The following is a 26,009-nucleotide window of genomic DNA, read 5'->3' on the forward strand; positions in this document are numbered from 1 at the left end:
TCCTGTTCGATGGGATCCTCAGGCACGATAAGCGTCGCCGAGGCTCACCTCGTCTTCGGAGAGAGGCATGTAATTGTCATTCTCTGATTCTCCGTCTGCTGCCTGTTCCTTGGGGCTGGCTTGCCCATCCTCCTTCTCAAAGCCTGGCGGGAGGGGACTGTCTTTGTCTTCGGCACTATGTGCAGCGTTATTGTCTCCCGTGCCAGTATCGCTATTTTTGCTATGGCGGGGCTTAGAGCGGCGCCGATGACGCCAGTTCTTGGATTGCTTCTCGGGGGGATTATCCTTCGTTGCCTTATTGCCATCGCTTTCTTTGGGGGTGTCCACCATGTATATATAATACGATGAGGTGTCAGTCTAGTGCCCTGTGGGCGGTGGTTCCTGTTCGTCTCCCGCATCATCGTCCATACCTTCGATGTATTCGGAATCAAAGTCAAGCATGTCGGTTAGGTCGTCGATGGTGGCTAGTAAGTGGGTGGTGGGTAGGGAACGAATTTCTTTGCCGTCCGCTTCCCACTCGAGCCGGACATAGTTTGGCCAAGGGTCTCCTGACAAGGAGAGAGACCGTAATGAGTTTAGCACGTCGCCTAGGGGCGACTGCTGAAAGATATCCACGGAGGTGAACTCCATGATCGGTGCCCAATCAGATTGGATGGTCACGGACGCGAGCAGTTCGGAGTCTGTGGCCGGGGATGAATCCGAGTGTCCAGCAACATAGGTCTCATAGGAGGTGAAGTCATTATTCGCTCTATCGCCGCTGAGTGTGCGGCCTCCGTGGCGGGGTCCATCCACCCATCCTTGGACGGCGCGATCTGTTCCGGATCGAGGGTCGGAGTAGTTACATGTGTGATCTCCCGAAAACTGTCCGACGATACAGCTAAATCATGCTCATCGTGACTGTGCGGCCTACCTGACATGGGTTCGAATCCGTCGAAGATCAAGTATCTGCGGATGTCGGTGGTATAGTTCAAGCTTCCAAACCCGACCTGATGGCCAGGGGCATAGCTCTCGATCTGCTCCAGATGGCCGAGCGAGTTGGCCCGCAGTACGAAGCCACCGAATATGATGATCTGTCCGGGGAGGAAAACCTCACCCTAGATCGCATCGTTGCCGATGATCGAAGGAGCCATCAAGCCTTATGATGATGACACCGTGGAACTCTTAATGAAAGCACCAATGCCGGTGTCAAAACTAGCGGATCTCGGGTAGGGGGTCCCGAACTGTGCGTCTAAGGCGGATGGTAACAGGAGGCGGGGGACACAATGTTTACCCAGGTTCGGGCCCTCTCGATGGAGGTAATACCCTACTTCCTGCTTGATTGATCTTGATGATATGCGTATTACAAGAGTTGATCTACCACGATATCGGAGAGGCTAAACCCTAGAAGCTAGCCTATGGTATGATTGTTGTTGGCCTATGGACTAAACACTCCGGTTTATATAGACACCGGAGGGATCTAGGGTTACATAGAGTCGGTTACAAGGGAGGATATCTACATATCGAAATTTCCAAGCTTGCCTTCCACGCAAAGGAGAGTCCCACCCGGACACGGGACGAAGTCTTCAATCTTGTATCTTCATAGTCCAACAGTGCGGCCAAAGTATATAGTCCGGCTATCCGAGGACCCCCTAATCCAGGACTCCCTCAGGGGGCACCGCTAGAACACACAACAAACATTGTTAGCCGTGTGCGGTGCCCCCCTCCACAGTTTACGCCTCTGGTCATATTCACGTACTGCTTAGGCAAAGCCCTACGCAGATCACTTCACCATCACCGTCACCATGCCGTTGTGCTGACGGAACTCTCCCTCGACACTTCGCTGGATCAAGAGTTCGAGGGACTTCATCGAGCTGAACATGTGCAAAACTCGGAGGTGCCGTACGTTCAGTGCTTGATTGGTCGGAACGAGAAGAAGTTCGGCTACATCAACCGCGTCATATGTTTCCGCTTTTGGTCTATGAGGGTACACGGACACACTCTCCCCCTCTCGTTGCTATGCATCTCCTAGATAGATCTTGCGTGAGCATAGGAAATTTTTGAAATTGCATGCTACGTTTCCCAACAGTGGCATCTGAGCCAGGTCTATGCATAGATGATATGCACGAGGAGAACACAAAGAGTTGTGGGCGGTGATCATCATACTGCTTACCACCAATGTCTTATTTTGATTCAACGGAATTGTTGGATGAAGCAGCCCGGACCAACCTTACATGACCACGTTCATGAGACCGGTTCCACTGACAGACATGCTAGTAGTTTTGCATAAAGGTGGTTGACGGGTGTCTGTTTCTCCAACTTTAGTTGAATCGAATTTGACCGCAACCGGTCCTTGTTGAAGGTTAAAACAACGAACTTGATAAATCACTGTTGTGGTTTTGATGCATAGGTAAGAACGGTTCTTGCTAGAAGCTCGTAGCAGCCACGCAAAACTTGCAACAACAAAGTAGAGGACGTCTAACTTGTTTTTGCAGGGCATGTTGTGATATGATATGGTCAATACATGATGTCATATACGTTGTTGTATGAGATGGTCATGTTTTGTAAAAGTTATCGGCAACTGGTAGGAGCCTTATGTTTGTCGCCTTATTGTATGAAATGCAATCGCCATGTAATTGCTTTACTTTATCACTATACGTTAGTGATAGTTATAGAATCAATAGTTAGCGAGACGACAACGACGCTATGATGGAGATCAAGGTGTCAAGCCGGTGACGATGGAGATCATGATGGTGCTTTGGAGATGGAGATCAAAGGCACAAGATGATGATGGCCATATCATGTCACATATTTTGGTTGCATGTGATGTTTACCTTTTATGCATCCTATTTTTCTTTGTACGACAGTAGCATTATAAGATGACCCCTCACTAAAATTTCAAGGTATAAGTGTTCTCCCTGAGTATGCACCATTGCGACAGTTCATCGTGTCGAGACACCACGTGACAATCGGGTGTGATAGGCTCTATGTTCACATACGACGGGTGCAAGACAATTTTGCACATGTGGAATACTCTGGTTAAACTTGACGAGCCTAGCATGTACAGACATGGCCTCGGAACACTGGAGACCAAAAGGTCAAACATGAATCATATAGTATATATGATCAACATAGAGATGTCCACCATTGAAAACTACTCAATCTCACATGATGATCCGACATGGTTTAGTTGATATGAATCACGTGATCATTTAGATGACTCGAGGGATGTCTATCTAAGTGGGAGTTCTTAAGTAATATGATTAATTGAACTTAATTTATCATGAACTTAGTCCTGATAGTATTTGCATATCTACGTTGTATAGATCAATGGCGAGCGGTTCAACTCCCCTATGTTTTTGATATGTTCCAAGAGAAAACTAAGTTGAAAGATGATAGTAGCAATGATGCGGACTGGGTCCATGGTCTGAGGATTATCCTCATTGCTTCATAGAAGAATTATGTCCTTGATGCACCGCTAGGTGACAGACCTATTGCAGGAGCAGATGCAGACGTTATGAACGTTTGACAAGCTCGGTATGATGACTACTTAATAGTTTAGTGCTACATGCTTTATGTCTTAGTACCAGGACTTCAAAAATCGTTTTGAACACCACACAGCATATAAGATGTTCTAAGAGATGAAATTGGTATTTTAGACTCATGCCCATGTCGAGAGGTATGAGACCTCTGACAAGTACTTTGCCTACAAGATGAAGGAGAATGGCTCAGCCAGTGAGCATGTACTCAGAATGTCTGGGTAGTACAATCGCTTGAATCAAGTGGGAGTTAATCTTCCCGATAAGATAGTGATTGACAGAGTTCTCTAGTCACTATCACCAAGCTACTAGAACTTCGTGATAAACTATAATATGCAAGGGATGACAAAAATGATTCACAAGCTCTTTGCGATGCTGAAATTGACGAAGGTAGAAATCAAGAAAAAACATCAAGTGTTTATGGTTCACAAGACCACTAGTTTCAAGAAAAAAGGCAAAGGAAAAAGAAAGGGAACTTTAAGAAGAATCACAAGCAAGTTGCCACTCCCATGAAGAAGCCCAAAGCTAGACCTAAGCCTGAAACTGAGTGCTTCACTTCAAAGGGAATGGTCACTGGAAATGGAACTACCCCAAATACTGAAAGAAAATATGCCCTAGAGGCAATAATAAAGTTATTATTTATTTCCTTATATCATGATAAATGTTTATTATTCATGCTAGAATTGTATTAACCGGAAACATAATACATGTGTGAATAAATAGACAAACAGAGTGTCACTAGTATGCCTTTACTTAACTAGCTCGTTAATCAAAGATGGTCATGTTTCCGAACCATAGACATGAGTTGTCATTTGATAAACGGGATCACATCATTAGGAGAATGATGTGATTGACTTGACCCATTCCGTTAGCTTAGCACTTGATCGTTTAGTATGTTGCTATTGCTTTCTTCATGATTTATACATGTTCCTATGACTATGAGATTATGCAACTCCCGTTTACCGGAGGAACACTTTGTGTGCTACCAAATGTCACAACATAACTGGGTGATTATAAAGGTTCTCTATAGGTGTCTCCGAAGGTACTTGTTGAGTTGGCGTATTTTGAGATTAGGATTTGTCACTCCGATTGTAGGAGAGGTATGTCTGGGCCCACTCAGGAATGCACATCAATATAAGCCTTGCAAGCATTGTAAGTAATGAGTTAGTTGCAGGATGATGTATTACGGAACGAGTAAAGAGACTTGCCAGTAACGAGATTGAACTAGGTATTGAGATACTGACGATCGAATCTCGGGCAAGTAACATACCGATGACAAAGGGAACAACGTATGTTGTTATGCAGTTTGACCGATAAAGATCTTCGTAGAATATGTGGGAGCCAATATGAGCATCCAGGTTCCGTTATTGGTTATTGACCAGAGATGTGTCTCGGTCATGTCCACATAGTTCTCGAACCCGTAGGGTTCGCACGCTTAAAGTTCGGTGACGATCGGTATTATGAGTTTTTGTGTTTTGATGTACTGAAGGTAGTTCAGAGTCCCGGATATGATCACGGACATGACGAGGAGTCTCGAAATGGTCGAGATGTAAGGATCGGTATATTGGACGACTATGTTCGAACACCGGAAAGGTTCCAAAAGGCTTCGGACATATACCGGAGTACCGGGGGGTTACCAGAACCCCCCGGGGGCTTAATGGGCCTACATGGGCCTTAGTGAAAATAGAGGGCGGCAAGGGGAGTGTGGGGCGCGCCCCCAAGGCCCAAACCAAATTGGTTTAGGGAAAGGGGGCCGTCCCCCTCTTTCCTTCTCCTCCTCTCCCTTTCCTCCCCCTCTCTTACTCCTACTAGGAAAAGGAGGAGTCCTACTCCTAGTGAGAGTAGGACTCCCCCTCTTGGCGCGGCTCTCCCTGGCCGGCCGCCTCCTCCCCTAGCTCCTTTATATACGGGGGAAGGGGGCACCCCAGAGACACAATAATTTATCATTGATCTCTTGGCCGTGTGCGATGCCCCCTCCACCATAATCCACCTCGATCATATCGTAGCGGTGCTTAGGAGAAGCCCTGCGTCGGTAGCATCATCATCACCGTCACCACGCCGTCGTGCTGACGAAACTCTCTTGTGAAGCTTTGCTGGATCGGAGCTCATGGGACGTCATCGAGTTGAACATGTGCAGAACTCGGAGGTGCCGTGTGTTCGGTACTTGGATCGGTTGAGTCGTGAAGACATACGACTACATCAACCGCGTTGTGCTAACGCTTCCGCATTCAGTCTACAAGGGTACGTGGACGCACTCTCCCCTCTCGTTGCTATGCATCACCATGATCCTGTGTGTGCGTAGGATTTTTTTTGAAATTACTACGTTCCCCAACAGTGGCATCCGAGCCTGGTTTATGCGTAGATGTTATATGCACGAGTAGAACACAAGTGAGTTATGGGCGATACAAGTCATACTGCTTACCAACATGTCATACTTTGGTTCAGCGGTATTGTTGGATGAAGCGGCCCGGACCGACATTACACGTACGCTTAGGCGAGACTAGTTCTACCGACGTGCTTTGCACACAGGTGGCTGGCGGGTGTCAGTTTCTCCAACTTTAGTTGAACCGAGTGTGGCTACGCCTGGTCCTTGTGAAGGTTAAAACAGCACTAACTTGACGAAATATCGTTGTGGTTTTGATGCGTAGGTAAGAATGGTTCTTGCTCAGCCCGTAGCAGCCACGTAAAACTTGCAACAACAAAGTAGAGGACGTCTAACTTGTTTTTGCATGGATGGTTGTGATGTGATATGGTCAAGACGTGATGAGATATAAGTTGTTGTATGAGATGATCATGCTTTGTTGAAGTTATCGGCAACTGGCAGAAGCCTTATGGTTGTCTCTTTATTGCATAAGATGCAAGCACCAAACAATTGCTTTACTTTATCGCTATGCGATAGCAATAGTTGGTGAGACGACCATGTGATGACACATTGATAGATATCAAGATGATGGAGATCATGGTGTCATGCCGGTGATGATAGAGATCATGATGGTACTTTAGAGATGGAGGTCAAAGGCGCAAGTTGATCATGGCCATATCATGTCACATATTTTGATTGCATGTGATGTTTATCCTTTATGCATATTATTCTGCTTTGTTTGGCAGTAGCATTATAAGATGATCTCTCACTAAATTTCAAGGTAAAAGTGTTCTCCCTGAGTATGCACCGTTGCCAAAGTTCGTCGTGCCGAGACACCACGTGATGATCGGGTGTGATAAGCTCCACGTTCATCTACAACGGGTGTAAGACAGTTTGACACACGCAAAATACTCGGGTTAAACTTGACGAGCCTAGCATATGCAGATATGGCCTCGGAACACAGAGACCGAAAGGTCGAGTGTGAAACATATAGTAGATATGATCAACATAGTGATGTTCACCCTTGAAAACTACTCCATTTCACGTGATGATGGGTTATGGTTTAGTTGATATGGATCACATGATCACTTAGATGATTAGAGGGATGTCTATCTAAGTGGAAGTTCTTAAATAATATGATTAATTGAACTTTAATTTATCATGAACTTAGTCCTGATAGTATTTGCATATCTATGTTGTAGATCAATAGCTCGCACATGGCTTCCCCGTTTATTTTTGATATGTTCCTAGAGAAAAAAATAAATTGAAAGATGTTAGTAGCAATGATGCAGATTGGATCCGTGATCTGAGGATTATCCTCATTACTGCACAGAAGAATTATGTCCTTGATGCACCGCTAGGTGACGGACCTATTGCAGGAGCATATACAGATGTTATGAACGTTTGGCAAAGCTTGGTATGATGACTACTTGATAGTTTAGTGCACCATGCTTTACGGCTAAGAACCGGGACTTCAAAAATGTTTTGAACGCCACGGAGCATATAAGATGTTCCAAGAGTTGAAATTAGTATTTCATACTGATGCCCGTGTCGAGAGGTAGGAAACCTCTAACAGTACTTTGGCTACAAACATGGAGGAGAAGAGCTCAACCAGTGAGCATGTGCTTAGATTGTCTGGGTACTGCAATTGCTTGAATCAAGTGGGAGTTAATCTTCCAGGTAATATAGTAATTGACAAAGTTCTCTAGTCACTATCACCAAGTTACTAGAACTTAGTGATAAACTATAATATGCAAGGGATAACAGAAACGATTCCCAAGCTCTTCATGATGCAGAAATCGACGAAGGTAGAAATCAAGAAAAGCATCAAGTGTTGATGGTTGACAAGACCAATAGTTTCAATAAAAGGGCAAAGGGAAGAAGGGGAACTTCAAGAAGAATGGCAAGCAAGTTGCTGCTCAAATGAAGAAGCCCAAGTCTAGACCTAAGCCTGAGACTAAGTGCTTCTACTGCAAAGGGACTGGTCACTAGAAGCAGAACTGCCCCAAGTATTTGGCGGATAAGAAGAATGGCAAAGTGAACAAAGTTATATTTGATATACATGTTATTGATGTGTACTATACTAGTGTTTATAGCAACCCCTAAGTATTTGATACTAGTTCAGTTGCTAAGATTAGTAACTCGAAACAGGAGTTGCAGAATGAACAGAGACTAGTTAAGGGTGAAGTGACGATGTGTGTTGGAAGTGGTTCCAAAATTTATATGATCATCATCGCACACTCCCTATACTTTCGAGATTAGTGTTGAACCTAAATAAATATTATTTGGTGTTTGCGTTAAGCATGAATATGATTTGATCATATTTATTGCAATACGTTTATTCATTTAAAGTTAGAGAATAATTGTTGTTTTGTCTGCATGAATGAAACCTTCAATGGTCATACACCCAAGGTGAGTGGTTTACTGAATCTCGATCTTAGTATCGTAGTGATACACATATTCAAAATAATGAAACCAAAAGATGCAAAGTTAATAATGATAGTGCAACTTATTTGTGGCACTGCCGTTTAGGTCATATTGGTGTAAAGCACATGAAGAAAAACCATGCTGATGGGTTTTTGGAATCACTAGATTATGAATCAGTTTATGCTTGCGAACCATGCCTCATAGGCAAGATGACTAAGACTCTGTTCTTCGGAACAATGGAGCGAGCAACTGACTTATTGAAAATAATACATACTAATGTATGCGGTCTGATGAGTGTTGAGACTCGCGGCGGTTATCGTTATTTTCTGACCTTCACAGATGATTTGAGTAAGATATGGGTATATCTACTTGATGAAACATAAATCTGAAACATTTGAAAAGTTCAAAGAATTTCAGAGTGAAGTGGAAAATCATCATAACAAGAAAATAAAGTTTCTACGATCTGATTGTGGAGGAGAATATTTGAGTTACGAGTTTGGTCTTCATCTGAAACAATGCGAAATAGTTTCGCAGCTCACGCCACCCAGAACACCACAACATAATGGTGTGTCCGAATGTCATAACCACACCGTATTGGATATAGTGCAATCTATGATGTCTCTTACCGATTTACCACTATCGTTTTGGGGTTATGCATTAGAGATAGCTACATTCACGTTAAATAGGGAACCGTCTAAATCCATTGAGACGACACGGTATGAACTATGGTTTGGCAAGAAACCTAAGCTGTCATTTCTTAAAGTTTGAGGTTGCAATGCTTATGTGAAAAAGTTTCAACTTGATAAGCTCAAACCCAAACCGGAGAAGTGCGTCTTCATGGGATACCCAAAAGAAAATGCTTGGTACACCTTCTATCATAGATCCGAAGGCAAGATCTTTATTGCTAAGAATGGATCCTTTCTAGAGAAGGAGTTTCTCTCGAAAAAAGTGAGTGGGAGGAAAGTAGAACTTGATGAGGTAACTGTACTTGCTCCCTTATTGGAAAGTAGTTCATCACAGAAATCTGTTCCTGTGACTGCTACACCAATTAGTGAGGAAGCTAATGATGATGATCATGTAACTTTAGATCAAGTTACTACCGAACCTCATAGGTCAACCAGAGTGAGATCCACACCAGAGTGGTACAGTAATTGTCGGTGTCAAAACCGGTGGATCTCGGGTAGGGGGTCCCGAGCTGTGCATCTAAGGCGGATGGTAACAGGAGGAAGGGGACACGATGTTTTACCCAGGTTCGAGCCCTCTTGATGGAGGTAAAACCCTACGTCCTGCTTGACTTATTCTTGATGATATGAGTATTACAAGAGTTGATCTACCACGAGATCGGAGAGGCTAAACCCTAGAAGCTAGCCTATGGTATGATTGTATGTTGTCCTATGGACTAAAACCCTCCGGTTTATATAGACACCGGAGGGGGCTATCGGTTACAAAGGAGGAGATATCCATATCCATACTGCCTAGCTTGCCTTCCACGCCAAATAGAGTCCCATCCGGACACGAGACGAAGTCTTCAATCTTGTTTCTTCATAGTCCAATAGTCCGGCCAAAGGTTATAGTTCGGCTATCTGGAGACCCCCTAATCCAGGACTCCCATAGTAGCCCCTAAACCAGGCTTCAATGACGATGAGTCCGGCGCGCAGTATTGTCTTCGGCATTGCAAGGCGAGTTCCTCCTCCGGATACACCACAGAAGAGTTTGAATAACAGGATAGTGTCTGACCCTGCAAAATAAGTTCCACATACCACCGTAGAGAGAATAATATTTCCACAAATCTAATCTGCTGACACGTTTTGGCAACATGACATCATGCCATGGCTCGGTGATTATTCGAACCGTTTTTCTTTAACCAGCCCCGCACATAACGCGAGGCAGTTTCTTGACACGTCTTGTCAAAGCAGAGATCGTGTCCCCCTTATTACGGGATTCTCATCAATATGGGCGCGGGTAACCACGCGCCATCAATTACGGTGCTTAGGGGATAAGCGAGTTTTAGCAGGCTAGTGGGGGCGCATAGTTTCGGCCGCCCTTATAAGGGGATAAGGTTTAACCTTTTTCTACCGACGCGCTTCTTCCTCCTTGCTCATCCATTCTTGCGCACTGAGCTCCAACGCCCAAGTCCACATCCTTCTCATCAACCTTCTCCAAACATGTCCGGAGCAGGAGGCAAGTGGATGGCCTCCTCCGTCACGGAGGGCCACATCAAAAAGCTGCGCGGAGCCGGATACTTAGCCACGAATATCGCGCATCGGCTGCCCACTGCGGGGCAGATTGTTCCTACCCCGGAACCTCACGAGAGGGTAGTTTTCCTCCACCACTTCCTCCGCGGACTGGGGTTTCCCCTTCATCCATTCGTCCGTGGTCTTATGTCCTACTACGGGCTGGACTTTCATGATCTAGCCCCGAACATCATCCTCAACATTTCGGCGTTCATCGTCGTGTGTGAGGCTTTCCTCCGCATCCAGCCCCACTTCAGGCTGTGGCTGAAGACCTTCAATATCAAGCCGAAGGTGGTGGGAGGCCAACAAGCAGAATGCGGCAGAGCCATGGTGGGCAAGATGCCCAATGTTATATGGCTTGAAGGCTCCTTCATGGAGACCATAAAGGGGTGGCAATCGGCGTGGTTCTACATCACCGAGCCGCGCGACACCAACTGGGTGGCGGCCCCCGGGTTTCGATCCGGAATCCCCACGCGGCTCACCTCCTGGAAAGAGAAGGGCCTATCCTGGGGTTCATCGGTGGAGCTGGATGGACTCCAGAAATGTATCCGGAATATGGCAAGCAAGAAGCTCAAGCTTGTCAACATAGTCCAGGTCATGCTCTTCCGCCGGATCCTCCTGTGTCAACAACGGGATTTCAACTTGTGGGAGTTCGACCCGGCCCAGCACCAGACTCTGAGCGAGCTCTTCGACACGACGCACAAGGACGTCTGGAGGGTGTTGTTCAAGGGTGCCGAGGTCCCTCCCTCTCTCACCGAGGACCGCGGGCTAAGCGCGAAGCGCCCTGTGAATCCGGTAAGTTTTGTACATCTGGTAGGGTTTTTACTTCCCATAGCTTAACCATGCACGGGGTGTGAGCTCCCATGCCTTTGACAGGACTGTGTGGGGGCATTAGAGAAGATCGACTGTCCAGCCCCTCTGCCCGAAGACACCGCGGACGCTCTCCTGACAGAGATGCTGACTCCGGCTCCATACAAGGTGTTGGAGAAGACCAAGAAGAAGGCCAAGGGAACCCGAAAGAGTTCCCGGCGCCAGGTGATATCGGGCTCATAGTCCAATGACTCCACGACGCACTCCTCCCCCGAAGACAAGGAGGAAGATGAAGATGCTCCCCCTTCAGCCGGGGGAGACAAGAAAAGGAAGGCCGCCCCAACCGGGGGGGCCGAAGGGTCCAAGAAGGGAAGGACTCTCCTTCCGGACTGCTCCACCACCGCCGCCGAAGACGAAGATGAGTGGCTGCTCAGGGCCAAGCCCCTGGCGAAGTCGTAAGTATTCGGATGCCAGAGTAACTCATAGCATACCTTTGACGCACTGCTTCTCCTAACGTCGAATATGATTATGCAGACCGCCCCAAGCCTGTATCGACGTATCTTCATCGGGCGGCTCCTTGGACTCATCGGATATGGATAGAGATCCACTTTCGACCGCAACCTCCCCTTGCCCTACGGACAATGACGAGGTGCTATCTCGAGAGGCATCGGGCCAAGGGGAGACAGTCCCAAAGGCACCTCAAGGCGACCTTCCGGACTCCGGGAGCAGAGGGGGTAAGGCTCCCGAGGGCTCCGAGTTCGGCCTTCAGCCGAACACTGCGCCAAAACCCCTAGTGGTTCCGGACTCGGGCAGGCGGCCTCCTTCCAAAAGGGGCAAGACGCCCGTGCCAGTGACCTCTGTCCATCCAGAGGCACTGGACAATCTGCTGGGAGCACTTCGCAGCGCTTCCATCGACGAAGAGCACCGCACTATTATGAGTGCGGTGATCCAGAATGTTCAGTCCGCCAAGAGCGGACTGACTAAAGCCTGTGCCAGCCTTCTAACAGGCTTTGAGGTAAGTATTTGAAATATAGGAAAAATATTACCGCATAGACAGTAGCTCCCGATGCTCTGTTTGGTGTTCAAAAAGAAAAGCCGAATAGAGGATCAACTAATATCTGCAGGAGTCTAATATAAGTATGTCTATATGCGTATGCAGGCTTCACTGCTGGCCTCAGTCGCACTGACTATGGAGGTCGCCGTACTGAAGCAGGACCTCAAAGGGTCCAAGAAAGAGCTCAGCCTTGCCAAGAGGCAGCTCGAGGAGAACAAAGGTAAGAAATACCTAGTCTGTAGATATGTATATATATAAAAGGGATGCGATTGCAAAATGACAGGATCATCTTTAATCTGCCAGGGGCCACAACCGAAGTGGCAACCCTGAAGCAAGCGCTACCCGAGGCCGAAAACAAAGCGGCCCAGGAGCGCACCGAGCGGGAAAAACAAGAGGCACGGGTGGGCGAGGTGCAGCAAGAGCTCCACGCTCTCGTGACGAAGCACGAGGTGTTGGAGCTTGACTTGAAGACGCGAGAGTACGAGCTTGTCGCGGCCCTTGAGAGTGCAAAGAGTGCCAAGGCTGAAGCCCAAAAGGCTCTCCAGGAAATTGATGCGATGAAGAAGATAACGGCGGGTAAGGCATTCTATATGCAAAGCAAGCATGTGAAAGTAAATTACTTGTTGCTTACCCGAATCCGGAGCTCTCTAGGAGCATTCGCAGATTTGCCCCGCAGTGTGTCGGATGCCGCACAGTTTTACCAGGCCAAGGAGGGAAGCTCAACGGAGAAGCTGTTCTGGTCTCAGTATACTAAGACCGAACACCCGATGCCTCTGAGCGACCAGCTGAAGCAACTGGTCGAGCTGCACAAGGCAGCCGAACAGGCCATGAAGGGCTTTATAGTCCGGATGCGGCCTGGTGACGCCCTTCCCAACAGCTACTTCGGCCTGGTGAGGCGGCTTGTGGATGCCTGCCCACGGCTGGGAGTCATCAAGCGGTCCGTCTGCATCGAAGGTGCACGCCGGGCTTTCGCCCGTGCGAAGGTGCACTGGGACAAGATGGACGCCGTGAAGCTGGTGAAGGAAGGGCCGCCCCAGGGCAAGGAGCATCGCCACCCTGAGATGTACTATGAGGGTGTCCTGAAGGGTGCCCGTCTTGTAGCGGACGAGTGCGCGAAAGATGTAATTTTGGAGTAAACTCGCTAGTGTAATCCTGTATTATGAAAACTTGTTCATATGCGCTATGCAACGCTTGTTTGAATTTAAAATATTGCCTTCTGTTCGGCTGTTTATCAAATCTAAGAGATGGCTAGTCGTCGGCTTCTGCCACCACACCACGAGTGCTGGGGTGTTCGGGATAAACCTGAGCACTCTTGTTCCCATTGTTGGGTCCTTCGAGGGAGGTGCTCAGCACAACGAACAAGGCAATCAGACTATAATGCGTTATCACTCCCACTTAGCCATAGAATTCTATAATTTTAAATTTCGGTGAAGCCCCTAGTATTCGGAAGGCCGAATTCGGGGCGCGATACACGCCTTAAGCTGGACAGGGCTAACTCCTCGCTCTAAGCGGCATAAGTCTTTAGGGACTTGAAACCTCTCGAACAGCGACCAGTCTCTCGCCTTATCATGATAGTCAGTTTTAGCTTTGTCTACTGAGGTGCTTAGCCCAGCAGAACCGGGGCACAATCGCAGTAGTTCTCCTAGTGCTACCTTAGCCGATAGAACGGAATGTAAGGTACCAAAACATGGGAGCCGGGCAAACCCAACTATTGACCCAAGACATGATTTGGAGCTGATGCATATAATGCTATAAGTTCGGGTGCCGCACTGTCGAAAGTGTTCGGACTTCTCACGCCGCATTATGGGGTATGCTTAAGCCCCTGGCGTATTGGCCGTACCAGAGTGTACGGGTGCTAGATGTCATGAATGAACATATATATGTAAAGGAAGAATGCAATAATAGTATTAGTGCTATGCATTGTTTATTCAAAAAGGTGCGTTAGAGCAGAATGATACAAGTAGTGCGATAAGCAAAAAGTAGGACTATTTGACATGTCCCTTCCAAGGGCGAGCTGAGGAATAGTATTAAAGCAAGTATTTCGCTCGTTATCGTAATCCACCTGGGAGTTCTGTGGTGTGACGTAGCTCTCTGCCTCCTTGGTTGCTGCATCATGTGTTCGGCAATCATGCTGCCGGACGGGGTTTCCAGGGATTAAAGTCCTGAAAGAGAAAAATAACAAAGCGGGGAGCCCCTAGTGCGGTTTAAGCCGTGTCTTGGGGTGTGCCGTAGTCGTGCCCCCTCCCCGCATGTGCCCATGGTATTTTTAATGCGTAATTATGTACGCGTGGCACGAATTTCACCGTTTGGCTAGGACCGGGGTGGGGGCCGCATTGCTATGCGAGCTCGGAATGTGCTAGGCGGTCCAGTTGCCGATTACTCCAGGCGCGCTTGAAGGTATCCGGGTCCTTAATCGCCGAACTAGTGGATTTCCTTAAGAGGCTGCTTTGCGCTTTTGCTGCGAGGGCCGCAGTGTGCTCCTCCATGCGGAGAGAGCGCTCTATGTTTCCATTGACTGTTATGACCCCCCGAGGACCTGGCATCTTGAGCTTGAGATATGCATAATGCGGTACCGCATTGAATCTCGCAAATGCGGTTCGCCCGAGCAGTGCATGGTAGCCATTGCGGAACGGGACTATGTCGAAGATTAACTCTTCGCTTCAGAAGTTATCCGGGGATCCGAAGACCACTTCCAGTGTGATTGAGCCTATGCAATGGGCCTCTACACCTGGTATGACACCTTTAAAGGTCGTTTTTGGGGGGTTTGATCCTTGAGGGGTCTATAACCATTTTGCGCACTGTGTCCTGATAAAGCAGGTTCAGGCTGCTACCGCCGTCCATTAGGACTCGAGTGAGGTGAAATCCGTCAATGATTGGGTCTAGGACCAGTGCGGCGAATCCGCCATGACAGATACTAGTGGGGTGGTCCCTGCGATTGAAGGTGATCGGACAGGAGGACCAAGGGTTGAACTTTGGGGCGACAGGCTCCAACGCATATACGTCCCTGAGTGCATGCTTCCGCTCCCTCTTGGGGATGTGGGTTGCGTAGATCATGTTCACCGTCTGCACTTGTGGGGGGAACCTCTTCTGTCCTTTGGTGTTCGGCTGCCGGGGCTCCTCCTCGTCATCGCTATGTGACCCCTTATCTTTGTTTTTCGCATTTAACTTGCCGGCCTGCTTCAACACCCAACAATCCCTGTTGGTGTGGTTGGCTGGCTTGTCGGGGGTGCCGTGTATTTGACACGAGCGATCGAGTATACGGTCCAAACTGGATGGGCCCGGAGTGCTTCTTTTGAATGGCTTTTTCCGCTGACTGGGTTTAGAGCCTTTGAATCCGGCATTGACTGCAGTATCCTCGGTATTGTCGCTGTTAATGCGGCGCTTATGTTTGTTGCGACGTGACCTGCCGTTGTCGTCCTTGGTATCCGGAGTACCATGGTTTTTTGATATGTTATTGCTGCGAGCCAACCAGCTATCCTCTCCCTCACAGAAGCGGGTCATGAGTGTCGTGAGGGTTGCCATAGATTTCGGCTTTTCCTGGCCAAGGTGTCGGGCGAGCCATTCATCGCGGATGTTGTGCTTGAAAGCTGATAGGGCCTCTGCATCCGGACAGTCAACGATTTGATTTTTCTTTGTTAGGAACCGTGTCCAGAATTGCCTGGCTGATTCCTCTGGCTGCTGAATTATGTGGCTCAAGTCATCGGCATCTGGTGGTCGCACATAAGTGCCCTGAAAGTTGTCGAGGAATGCGGCTTCCAGATCTTCCCAACAGCCAATGGACTCTGCTGGAAAGCTGTTGAGCCAATGTCGAGCTGGTCCTTTGAGTTTGAGTGGGAGGTATTTGATGGCGTGTAGGTCATCACCGCGGGCCATGTGGATGTGCAGGAGGAAATCCTCGATCCATACCACAGGATCTGTTGTGCCATCGTATGATTCAATATTTACATGTTTGAAACCCTCTGGGATTTGATGATCCATTACTTCGTCTGTGAAGCATAAGGGGTGTGCGGCGCCTTTGTACTGGGCTATATCGCGACGCAGCTCAAATGAGTCTTGCCCGCTATGTTCGGCCCGTCCGCACTTACTTTTACTGTATCCGGCGTGACGATTATCGTCTCGCATAGTGATGCGCCCTTGTGATCCGTAGATCGATCTTGTGTGTTTTGCTTTGTCCTCCAATATGTCTCACAGGTCTGGTGTATTTCCCTATGCCTTTTTATTTGAATGGCGTCGGGGTGTGGGCTGAGTTTTTGGCTAGAATGCCTCTCTGTCACGGCCACAAGGTGGCCGATCAGCCGCGTCATACACCGGGGATGTGGGTTTCGGTGCTTCCTCCTCTAGTCGGGGTAGCAACCTTCAGTTTGGGTAACTCTTGGAGGGGCGTTCGAGTTTATATTCCTCGGCCGCCAGGACTTCAGTCCATCTATCAGCTTGCAAATCTTGATCAGCTTGAAGCTGTGCTGCTTTTTCTTAAGGCTATTTGCCGTGGCTATAAGCCGGTGTTTGAAGCGCTCTTCTTCGACGGGATCCTCTGGCGCGATGAATTCGTCATCGTCGAGGCTTGCCTCGTCTTCGGAGGGAGGCATGTAATTATCATCCTCCGCCTCCCCATCTGCCGCTCTCTCAGGAGGGCTGGCCGCTCCATCCTCCTGCTCCAAATCTTGCTGGAGGGGATTGTTGTTGCCTTCGGCACTGTCCGGAGTGCTATTATCTCTGGTGCCGGTATCATCGCTTTTGCCTTGGTAGGACTTAGAGCGGCGCCGCTGTCGCCGGCACTTGGGTTGCTTCTTGGAGGGGTCATCCTCCGCTGTCTCGTCGCCATTGCCTTCTTTGTGTGTGTCCACCATGTATATGTCATATGATTAGGTGGCTGTCCAATGCCCTATGGGCAGTGATTCCTCTTCGCCTCCCACATCATCGTCCATACTGTCGATGTCTTTGGAGTCGAAGTCGAGCATGTCGGTCAAGTCATTGACAGTGGCTACTAAGTGGGTGGTGGGTGGGCGGCGAATTTCTTCGTCATCCGCATCCCAATCCTGCCGGACGTAGTTCGGCCAGGACTCTCCTAATAAGGAGAGAGACCTTAATGAGTTCAGTATGTCACCAAAGGGCGAGTGCTGAAAAATATCCATGGAGGAAAACTCCATGATCGGCGCCCAATCGGATTCGACAGGAACGGGCGTGGGCGGTTCGGAGTCCGTGGCCGGAGAAGGATCCGGCAGTTTGGCAACATGACTCTCGTGAAGGGTAAGGTCGATATTCGGCTCGATCGCCGTAGAGGATACGGCCTCCGTGGCGGGGTCTATCCACCCGTCCATGGATGGAGCAACTGGCTCTGAATTGAGGGTCGGAGCGGCTGCCGATACGATTTCTCGAACACTGTCTGATGGTAGAGCTAAATCGTACTCATCGTGACCGTGTGGCACACAAGGCAGGGGCTCGAATCCGTCGAAGATCAAGTCTCTCTGGATATTGGCCGTGTAGTTTAAGCTTCCAAACCTGACCTGGTGGCCAGGGGCGTAACTTTCGATCTGCTCCAGATGGCCAAGCGAGTTGGCCCGCAGTGCGAAGCCGCCGAACACAAAGGTCTGTCCGGGGAAAAAAGTCTCACCCTGGACTGCATTGCTATCGATGATTATAGTAGCCATCAAGCCTAATGGCGATGACACAGAGGAACTCTCAATGAAAGCACCAATGTCGCTGTCAAAACCGGCGGATCTCGGGTAGGGGGTCCCAAACTGTGCGTCTATGGCGGATGGTAACAGGAGGCAGGGGACATGATGTTTTACCCAGGTTCGGGCCCTCTTGATGGAGGTAAAACCCTATGTCCTGCTTGATTTATTCTTGATGATATGAGTATTACAAGAGTTGATCTACCACGAGATCGGAGAGGCTAAACCCTAGAAGCTAGCCTATGGTATGATTGTATGTTATCCTATGGACTAAAACCCTCCAGTTTATATAGACACCGGAGGGGGCTAGGGTTACACAAGGTTGGTTACAAAGGAGGAGATATCCATATCCGTACTGCCTAGCTTGCCGTCCACGCCAAGTAGAGTCCCATCCGGACACGAGACGAAGTCTTCAATCTTGTATCTTCATAGTCCAATAGTCTGGCCAAATGATATAGTTCGGTTGTCTGGAGACCCCCTACTCCAGGACTCCCACAGTAATCCTATTCTGGAGGTCATGTTACTTGACCATGACGAACCTACGAACTATGAGGAAGCGATGATGATCCCAGATTCCGCAAAATGGCTTGAGGCCATGAAATATGAGATGGGATCCATGTATGAGAACAAAAGTATGGACTTTGATTGACTTGCCCTCTGATTGGTGAGTCATTAAGAATAAATGGATCTTCAAGAGGAAGACAGACGCTGATAGTAGTGTTACTATCTACAAAGCTCGAATTTTCGCAAAATGTTTTCGACAAGTTCAAGGTGTTGACTACGATGAGATTTTCTCACTCGTATCGATGCTTAAAAGTCTATCCGAATCATGTTAGCAGTTGCCGCATTTAAAGAAATCTGGCAATCAGATGTCAAAACTATATTCCTTCATGGATTTCTTAAAAGAAGAGTTGTATATGATGCAACTAGAAGGTTTTGTCGATCCTAAAGGTGCTAACAAAGTGAGCAAGCTCTAGCGATCCATCTATGGACTGGTGCAAGCATCTCGGAGTTGGAATATATGCTTTGATAAAGTGATCAAAGCATATGGTTTTATACAGACTTGCAGTGAAGCCTGTATTTACAAGAAAGTGAGTGGGAGCACTACAACATTTTTGATAAGTATATGTGAATGACATATTGTTGATCGGAAATAATGTATATTTTTCTGAAAAGCATAAAGGAGTGTTTGAAAAGATTTTTTCAAAGAAAGACCTCGATGAAGCTTCTTACACATTGAGCATCAAGATCTATAGAGATAGATCAAGACACTTGATAAGTTTTTTCAATGAGTACATACCTTGACAAAATTTTGAAGTAGTTCAAAATGGAACAGTCAAAGAAGGAGTTCTTGCCTGTGTTGCAAGGTGTGAAGTTGAGTAAAGACTCAAAACCCGACCACGGCAGAAAATAGAAAGAGAATGAAAAGTCATTCCCTATGCCTCAGTCATAGGTTCTATAAAGTATGCTATGCTGTTTACCAGTCCTATTGTATACTTAGCATTTTCTGGCAAGGGAGTACAATAGTGATCTAGGAGTAGATCACTGGACAGCGATCAAAATTATCCTTAGAGGACTAAGGAAATATTTCTTGGTTATGGAGGTGATAAAAGAGTTCGTCGTAAAGAGTTACATCGATGCAAGCTTTTTACATCGATCTAGATGACTCTAAGTCTCGATCTAGATACATATTGAAAGTGGGAGCAATTAGCTAGAGTAGCTCCGTGCAGAGCATTGTAGAAATAGAGATTTGTGAAATACATACGGATCTGAATGTTGCAGATCCGTAGACTAAACTTCTCTCACAAGCAAAACATAATCACTCGTTGGGTATTAATCACATAGCGATGTGAACTAGATTACTGACTCTAGTAAACCCTTTGGGTATTAGTCACATTAAGATGTGAACTAATCACATAAAGGTGTGAACTAGATTATTGACTCTAGTGCAAGTGGGAGACTGAAGGAAATATGCCCTAGAGGCAATAATAAAGTTATTATTTATTTCCTTATATCATGATAAATGTTTATTATTTATGCTAGAATTGTATTAACCGGAAACATAATACATGTGTGAATAAATAGACAAACAGAGTGTCACTACTATGCCTCTACTTAACTAGCTCGTTAATCAAAGATGGTTATGTTTCCTAACCATAGACATGAGTTGTCATTTGATAAACGGGATCACATCATTAGGAGAATGATGCGATTGACTTGACCCATTCCCTTCGCTTATCACTTGATCGTTTAGTGTGTTGCTATTGCTTTCTTCATGATTTATACATGTTCCTATGACTATGAGATTATGCAACTCCCATTTAGCAGAGGAACACTTTATGTGCTACCAAACTTCACAACGTAACTGTGTGATTATAAAGGTGCTCTACAGGTGTCTCCGAAGGTACTTGTTGAGTTGGCGTATTTTGAGATTAGGATTTGTCACTCCGATTGTAGGAGAGGTATTTGTCACTCCGATTGTAGGAGAGGTATCTCTGGGCCCACTCGCTAATGCACATCACTATAAGCCTTGCAAGCATTGTAACTAATGAGTTAGTTGTGGGATGATGTATTACGGAATGAGTAAAGAGACTTTCCAGTAACGAGATTGAACTAGGTATTGAGATACCGACGATCGAATCTCGGGCAAGTAACATACCGATGACAAAGGGAACAACGTATGTTGTTATGCGGTTTGACCGATAAAAATCTTCGTAGAATATGTGGGATCCAATATGAGCATCCAGGTTCCGCTATTGGTTATTGACCGGAGACGTGTCTCGGTCATGTCTACATAGGTCTCGAACCCATAGGGTCCGCACGCTTAAAGTTCGGTGACGATCGGTATTATGAGTTTTTGTGCTTTGATGTACGGAAGGTAGTTCGGAGTCTCGGATATGATCACGTACATGACGAGGAGTCTCAAAATGGCCGAGACGTAAAGATCGATATATTGGATGACTATGTTCAGACACCGGAAAGGTTCTGGAAGGTTTTAGACATATACCAGAGTACCGGGGGGTTACTGGAACCCCCCGGGGGGCTTAATGGGCCTACATGGGCCTTAGTGGAAATAGAGGGCAGCAAGGGGAGTGTGGGGCGTGCCCCCAAGGCCCAAACCGAATTGGTTTAGGGCAAGGGGGCCGGCCCCCTCTTTCCTTCTCCTCCTCTTCCTTTCCTTCCCACCTCTTACTCCTACTAGGAAAAGGAGGAGTCCTACTCTTAGTGGGAGTAGGACTCCCCCTCTTGGCGCGCCTCTCCCTAGCCGGACGCCTCCTCCCCTAGCTCCTTTATATATGGGGGCAGGGGGGAACCCCAGAGACACAACCGTTGATCATTGATCTCTTAGCCGTGCGCGGTTCCCCCCTCCACCATAATCCACGTTGATCATATCGTAGCGGTGCTTAGGCGAAGCCCTGCGTCGGTAGCAGCATCATCACCGTCACCATGCTGTCGTGCTGATGAAACTCTCCTGTGAAGCTTTGCTGGATCGGAGCTCAGGGGACATCATCGAGTTGAACATGTGCAGAACTCGGAGGTGCTGTGCGTTCGGTACTTGGATCGGTCGAATCCTGAAGATGTACGACTACATCAACCACGTTGTGCTAACGCTTCCGCATTCGGTCTACGAGGGTACGTGGACACACTCTCCCCTCTCGTTGCTATGCATCACCATGATCCTGTGTGTGCGTAGGAATCTTTTTGAAATTACTACGTTCCCCAACAAATACTTGGCGGATAAGAAGGATGACAAATTGAACAAAGGTATATTTGATATACATGTTATTGATGTGTATTTTACTAGTGTTCATAGTAACCCCAGGGTATTTGATACCGGTTTAGTTGCTAAGATTAGTAACTCAAAACAGGAGTTACAGAATGAACATAGACTAGTTTAGGGCGAGGTGACGATGTGTGTTGGAAGTGATTCCAAGGTTGATAAGATCACCATCGCACACTCCCTATACCATCGAGATTAGTGTTGGACCTAAATAAATGTTATTTGGTGTTTGCGTTGAGCATGAATATGGTTGGATCATGTTTATTGCAATGCGGTTATTCATTTAAGTTAGAGAATAATTGTTGTTCTATTTACATGAATAAAACCTTCTATGGTCATACACCCAATATAAATGGTTTATTGAATCTCGATTGTAGTGATACACATATTCATAATATTGATGCCAGGAGATGCAAAGTTGATAATGATTGTGCAACATATTTGTGGCACTGCCGTTTAGGTCATATTGGTGTGAAGAGCATGAAGAAACTACATGCAGATGGGCTTTTGGAATCACTTAATTATGAATCAATTGATACTTGCGAACCATGCCTCATGGGCAAGATGACTAAAACTCTGTTCTTCGGAACAATGTTGCGAGCCAATGACTTATGGGAAATAATACATAATGATGTATGCGGTGCAATGAGTGTTGATGCACGCCATGGGTATCGTTATTTTCTGACCTTCATAGATGATTTGAGCAGATATGGGTATATCTTCTTGATGAAACACAAGTCTGAAACATTTGAAAAGTTCAAACAATTTCAGAGTGAAGTGGAGAATCATCGTAACAAGAAAATAAAGTTTCTACGATCTAATCGCGGAGGCAAACATTTGAGTTACGAGTTTGGCCTTATTTTAAAACAATGTGGAATAGTTTCACAACTCACGCCACCTGGAACACCACAGCGTAATGGTGTGTCCGAACGTCGTAACCGTACTTTATTAGATATGGTGCGATCTATGATGTCTCTTACCAATTTACCACTATCGTTTTGGGGTTATGCATTAGAGATAGCTGCCTTCATGTTAAATAGGGCACCGTCTAAATCCGTTGAGTCGACACCGTATGAACTATGGTTTGGTAAGAAACCAAAGGTGTCGTTTCTTAAAGTTTGGGGTTGCGATGCTTATGTGAAAAAGTTTCAAACTGATAAACTCGGACCCAAATCGGAGAAGTGCGTCTTCATAGGATATGAAGGAAATATGCCCTAGAGGCAATAATAAAGTTATTATTTATTTCCTTATATCGTGATAAATATTCATGCTAGAATTGTATTAACCGGAAACTTAGTACATGTGTGAATACATAGACAAACAGAGTGTCACTAGTATGCCTCTACTTGACTAGCTCGTTAATCAAAGATGGTTAAGTTTCCTAGCCATGGAGAAGAGTTGTCATTTGATGAACGGGATCACATCACTAGAGAATGATGTTATTAACTTGAACCATCCATTAGCTTAGCACAATGATCGTTTAGTTTGTTGCTATTACTTTCTTCATAACTGATACATGTTCCTATGACTATGAGATTATGCAACTCCCGATTACCGAAGGAACACTTTGTGTGCTACCAAACGTCACAACGTAACTGGGTGATTATAAAGGTGCTCTATAGGTGTCTCCGATGGTAATTGATGAGTTGGCATAGATCGAGATTAGGATTTGTCACTCCGATTGTCAGAGAGGTATCTCTGGGCCCTCTCGGTAATGCACATCACTATAAGCATTGCAAGCAATGCAACTAATGAGTTAGTTGCAGGATGATGTATTACAGAACAAGTAAAGAGACTTTCCGGTAACGAGATTGAGCTAGGTATTGAGATACCGATGATCGAATCTCGGGCAAGTAACATACCGATGACAAAGGGAACAACGTATGTTGTTATGCGGTTTGACCGATAAAGATCTTCATAGAATATGTAGGAGCCAATATGAGCATCCAGGTTCCGCTATTGGTTATTGACCGGAGACGTTTCTCGGTCATGTCTACATAGTTCTCGAACTCGTAGGGTCCGCACGCTTAACGATCGGTAATATGAGTTTATGTGTTTTGATGTACCAAAGGTAGTTCAGAGTCCCGGATGAGATCGGGGACATGACGAGGAGTCTCGAAATGGTCGAGACATAAAGATCGATATATTGTACGACTATAATCAGAAATTGGAAAGGTTCCGAGTGATTCGGGTATTTTTCGGAGTATCGGAGAATTACGGGAATTCGCCGGGGAGTATATGGGCCTTATTGGGCTTTAGGGGAAAGAGAGAGGGGAGGCTACGCCCCCAAGGCTTAGTCCGAATTGGACTAGGGGGAGGGGCTGCGCCCCTCCTTCCCTCTCTTCTCTTTTCCCTTTCCTTCTCTTCGACACCTACTACATGAAAGGGGGGAATCCTACTCCCGGTGGGAGTAGGACTCCCCAGGGCGCGCCATAGTAGAGGGCCGGCCCTCCCCCTCCTCCACTACTTTATATACGGGGGAGGGGGCGCCCCTTGGAGACACAACAATTGATCATTGATCTCTTAGCCGTGTCCGGTGCCCTCCTCCACCATAATCCACCTCGATCATATTGTAGTTGGGCTTAGGCGAAGCCCTGCGTCGGTAGCATCATCATCACCGTCACCACGCCGTCGTGCTGATGAAACTCTCCTGTGAAGCTTTGCTGGATTGGAGCTCGGGGGACGTCATCGGGTTGAACGTGTGCAGAACTCAGAGGTGCCGCGCGTTTGGTACTTGGATCGGTCGGATCGTGAAGACGTACGACTACATCAACCGCGTTGTGCTAACACTTCCGCATTCGGTCTACGAGGGTACGTGGACACACTCTTCCCTCTCGTTGCTATGCATCACAATGATCCTGTGTGTGTAGGGAAAATTTTGAAATTACTACATTCCCCAATAGTGGCATCCGAGCCAGGTTTATGCGTAGATGTTATATGCACGAGTAGGACACAAAGGAGTTGTGGGCGTGGGTATATACATATTGCTTGCTGTCACTAGTTGATTCTTGATTCAGTGGCATTGTTGGATGAAGCGGCTCAGACCGACATTACGTGTACGCTTACACGAGACTGGTTCTATCAACGTGCTTCGCACACAGGTGGCTAGTGGGTGTCTGTTTCTCCAACTTTAGTTGAATCAGATTCAATGAACATGGTTCTTTCTGAAGATCAAAAAGCAATCACTATACCGCTTGGTGGTTTTTGATGCATAGGTAAGAATGGTTCTTGCCCAGCCCGTAGCAGCCACGTAAAACTTGCAACAACAAAGTAGAGGACGTCTAACTTGTTTTTGCAGGGCATGTTGTGATGTGATATGGTCAAGACGTGATAAGATATAAATTGTTGTATGAGATTATCATGTTTTTTTAAAGTTATCGGCAACTGGCTGAATCCTTATGGTTCTCTCTTTATTGCATAAGATGCAAGCATCATACAATTGCTTTACTTTATTGCTATGCGATAGCAATAGTTGGTGAGACGACCATATGACGACACGTTGATAGTGATCAAGATGATGGAGATCATGGTGTCATGTCGATGACGATGGAGATCATGACGGTACTTTGGGGATAGAGACCAAAAGCACAAGATGATGATGGCCATATCATGTCACATATTTTGATTGCATATGATGTTTATCCTTTATACATCTTATTTTGCTTAGTTCGATTGTAGCATTATAAGATGATCTCTCACTAAATTTCAAGGTATAAGTGTTCTCCCTGAGTATGCACCGTTGCGACAGTTCGTCGTGCTGAGACACCACATGATGATCGAGTGTGATAAGCTCTACGTTCACATACAACGGGTGCAATTCAGTTTTGCACACGCGGAATACTTGGGTTAAACTTGACGAGCCTAGCATATGCTGATATGGCCTCGGAACACTGGAGACCGAAAGGTCGAGTGTGAATCATATAGTAGATATGATCAACATAGTGATGTTCACCATTGAAAACTACATCTCACGTGATGATCGGACATCGTTTAGTTGATATGGATCACGTGATCACTTAGATGATTAGAGGGATGTCTATCTAAGTGGGAGTTCTTAAGTAATATGATTAATTGAACTTTAATTTATCATGAACTTAGTCCTGATAGTATTTGCATATCTATGTTGTAGATCAATAGCACGCGATGTAGCTCCC

Source organism: Triticum dicoccoides, chromosome 2A (assembly GCF_002162155.2).
Source record: "Triticum dicoccoides isolate Atlit2015 ecotype Zavitan chromosome 2A, WEW_v2.0, whole genome shotgun sequence".
Taxonomy (NCBI): domain Eukaryota; kingdom Viridiplantae; phylum Streptophyta; class Magnoliopsida; order Poales; family Poaceae; genus Triticum; species Triticum dicoccoides.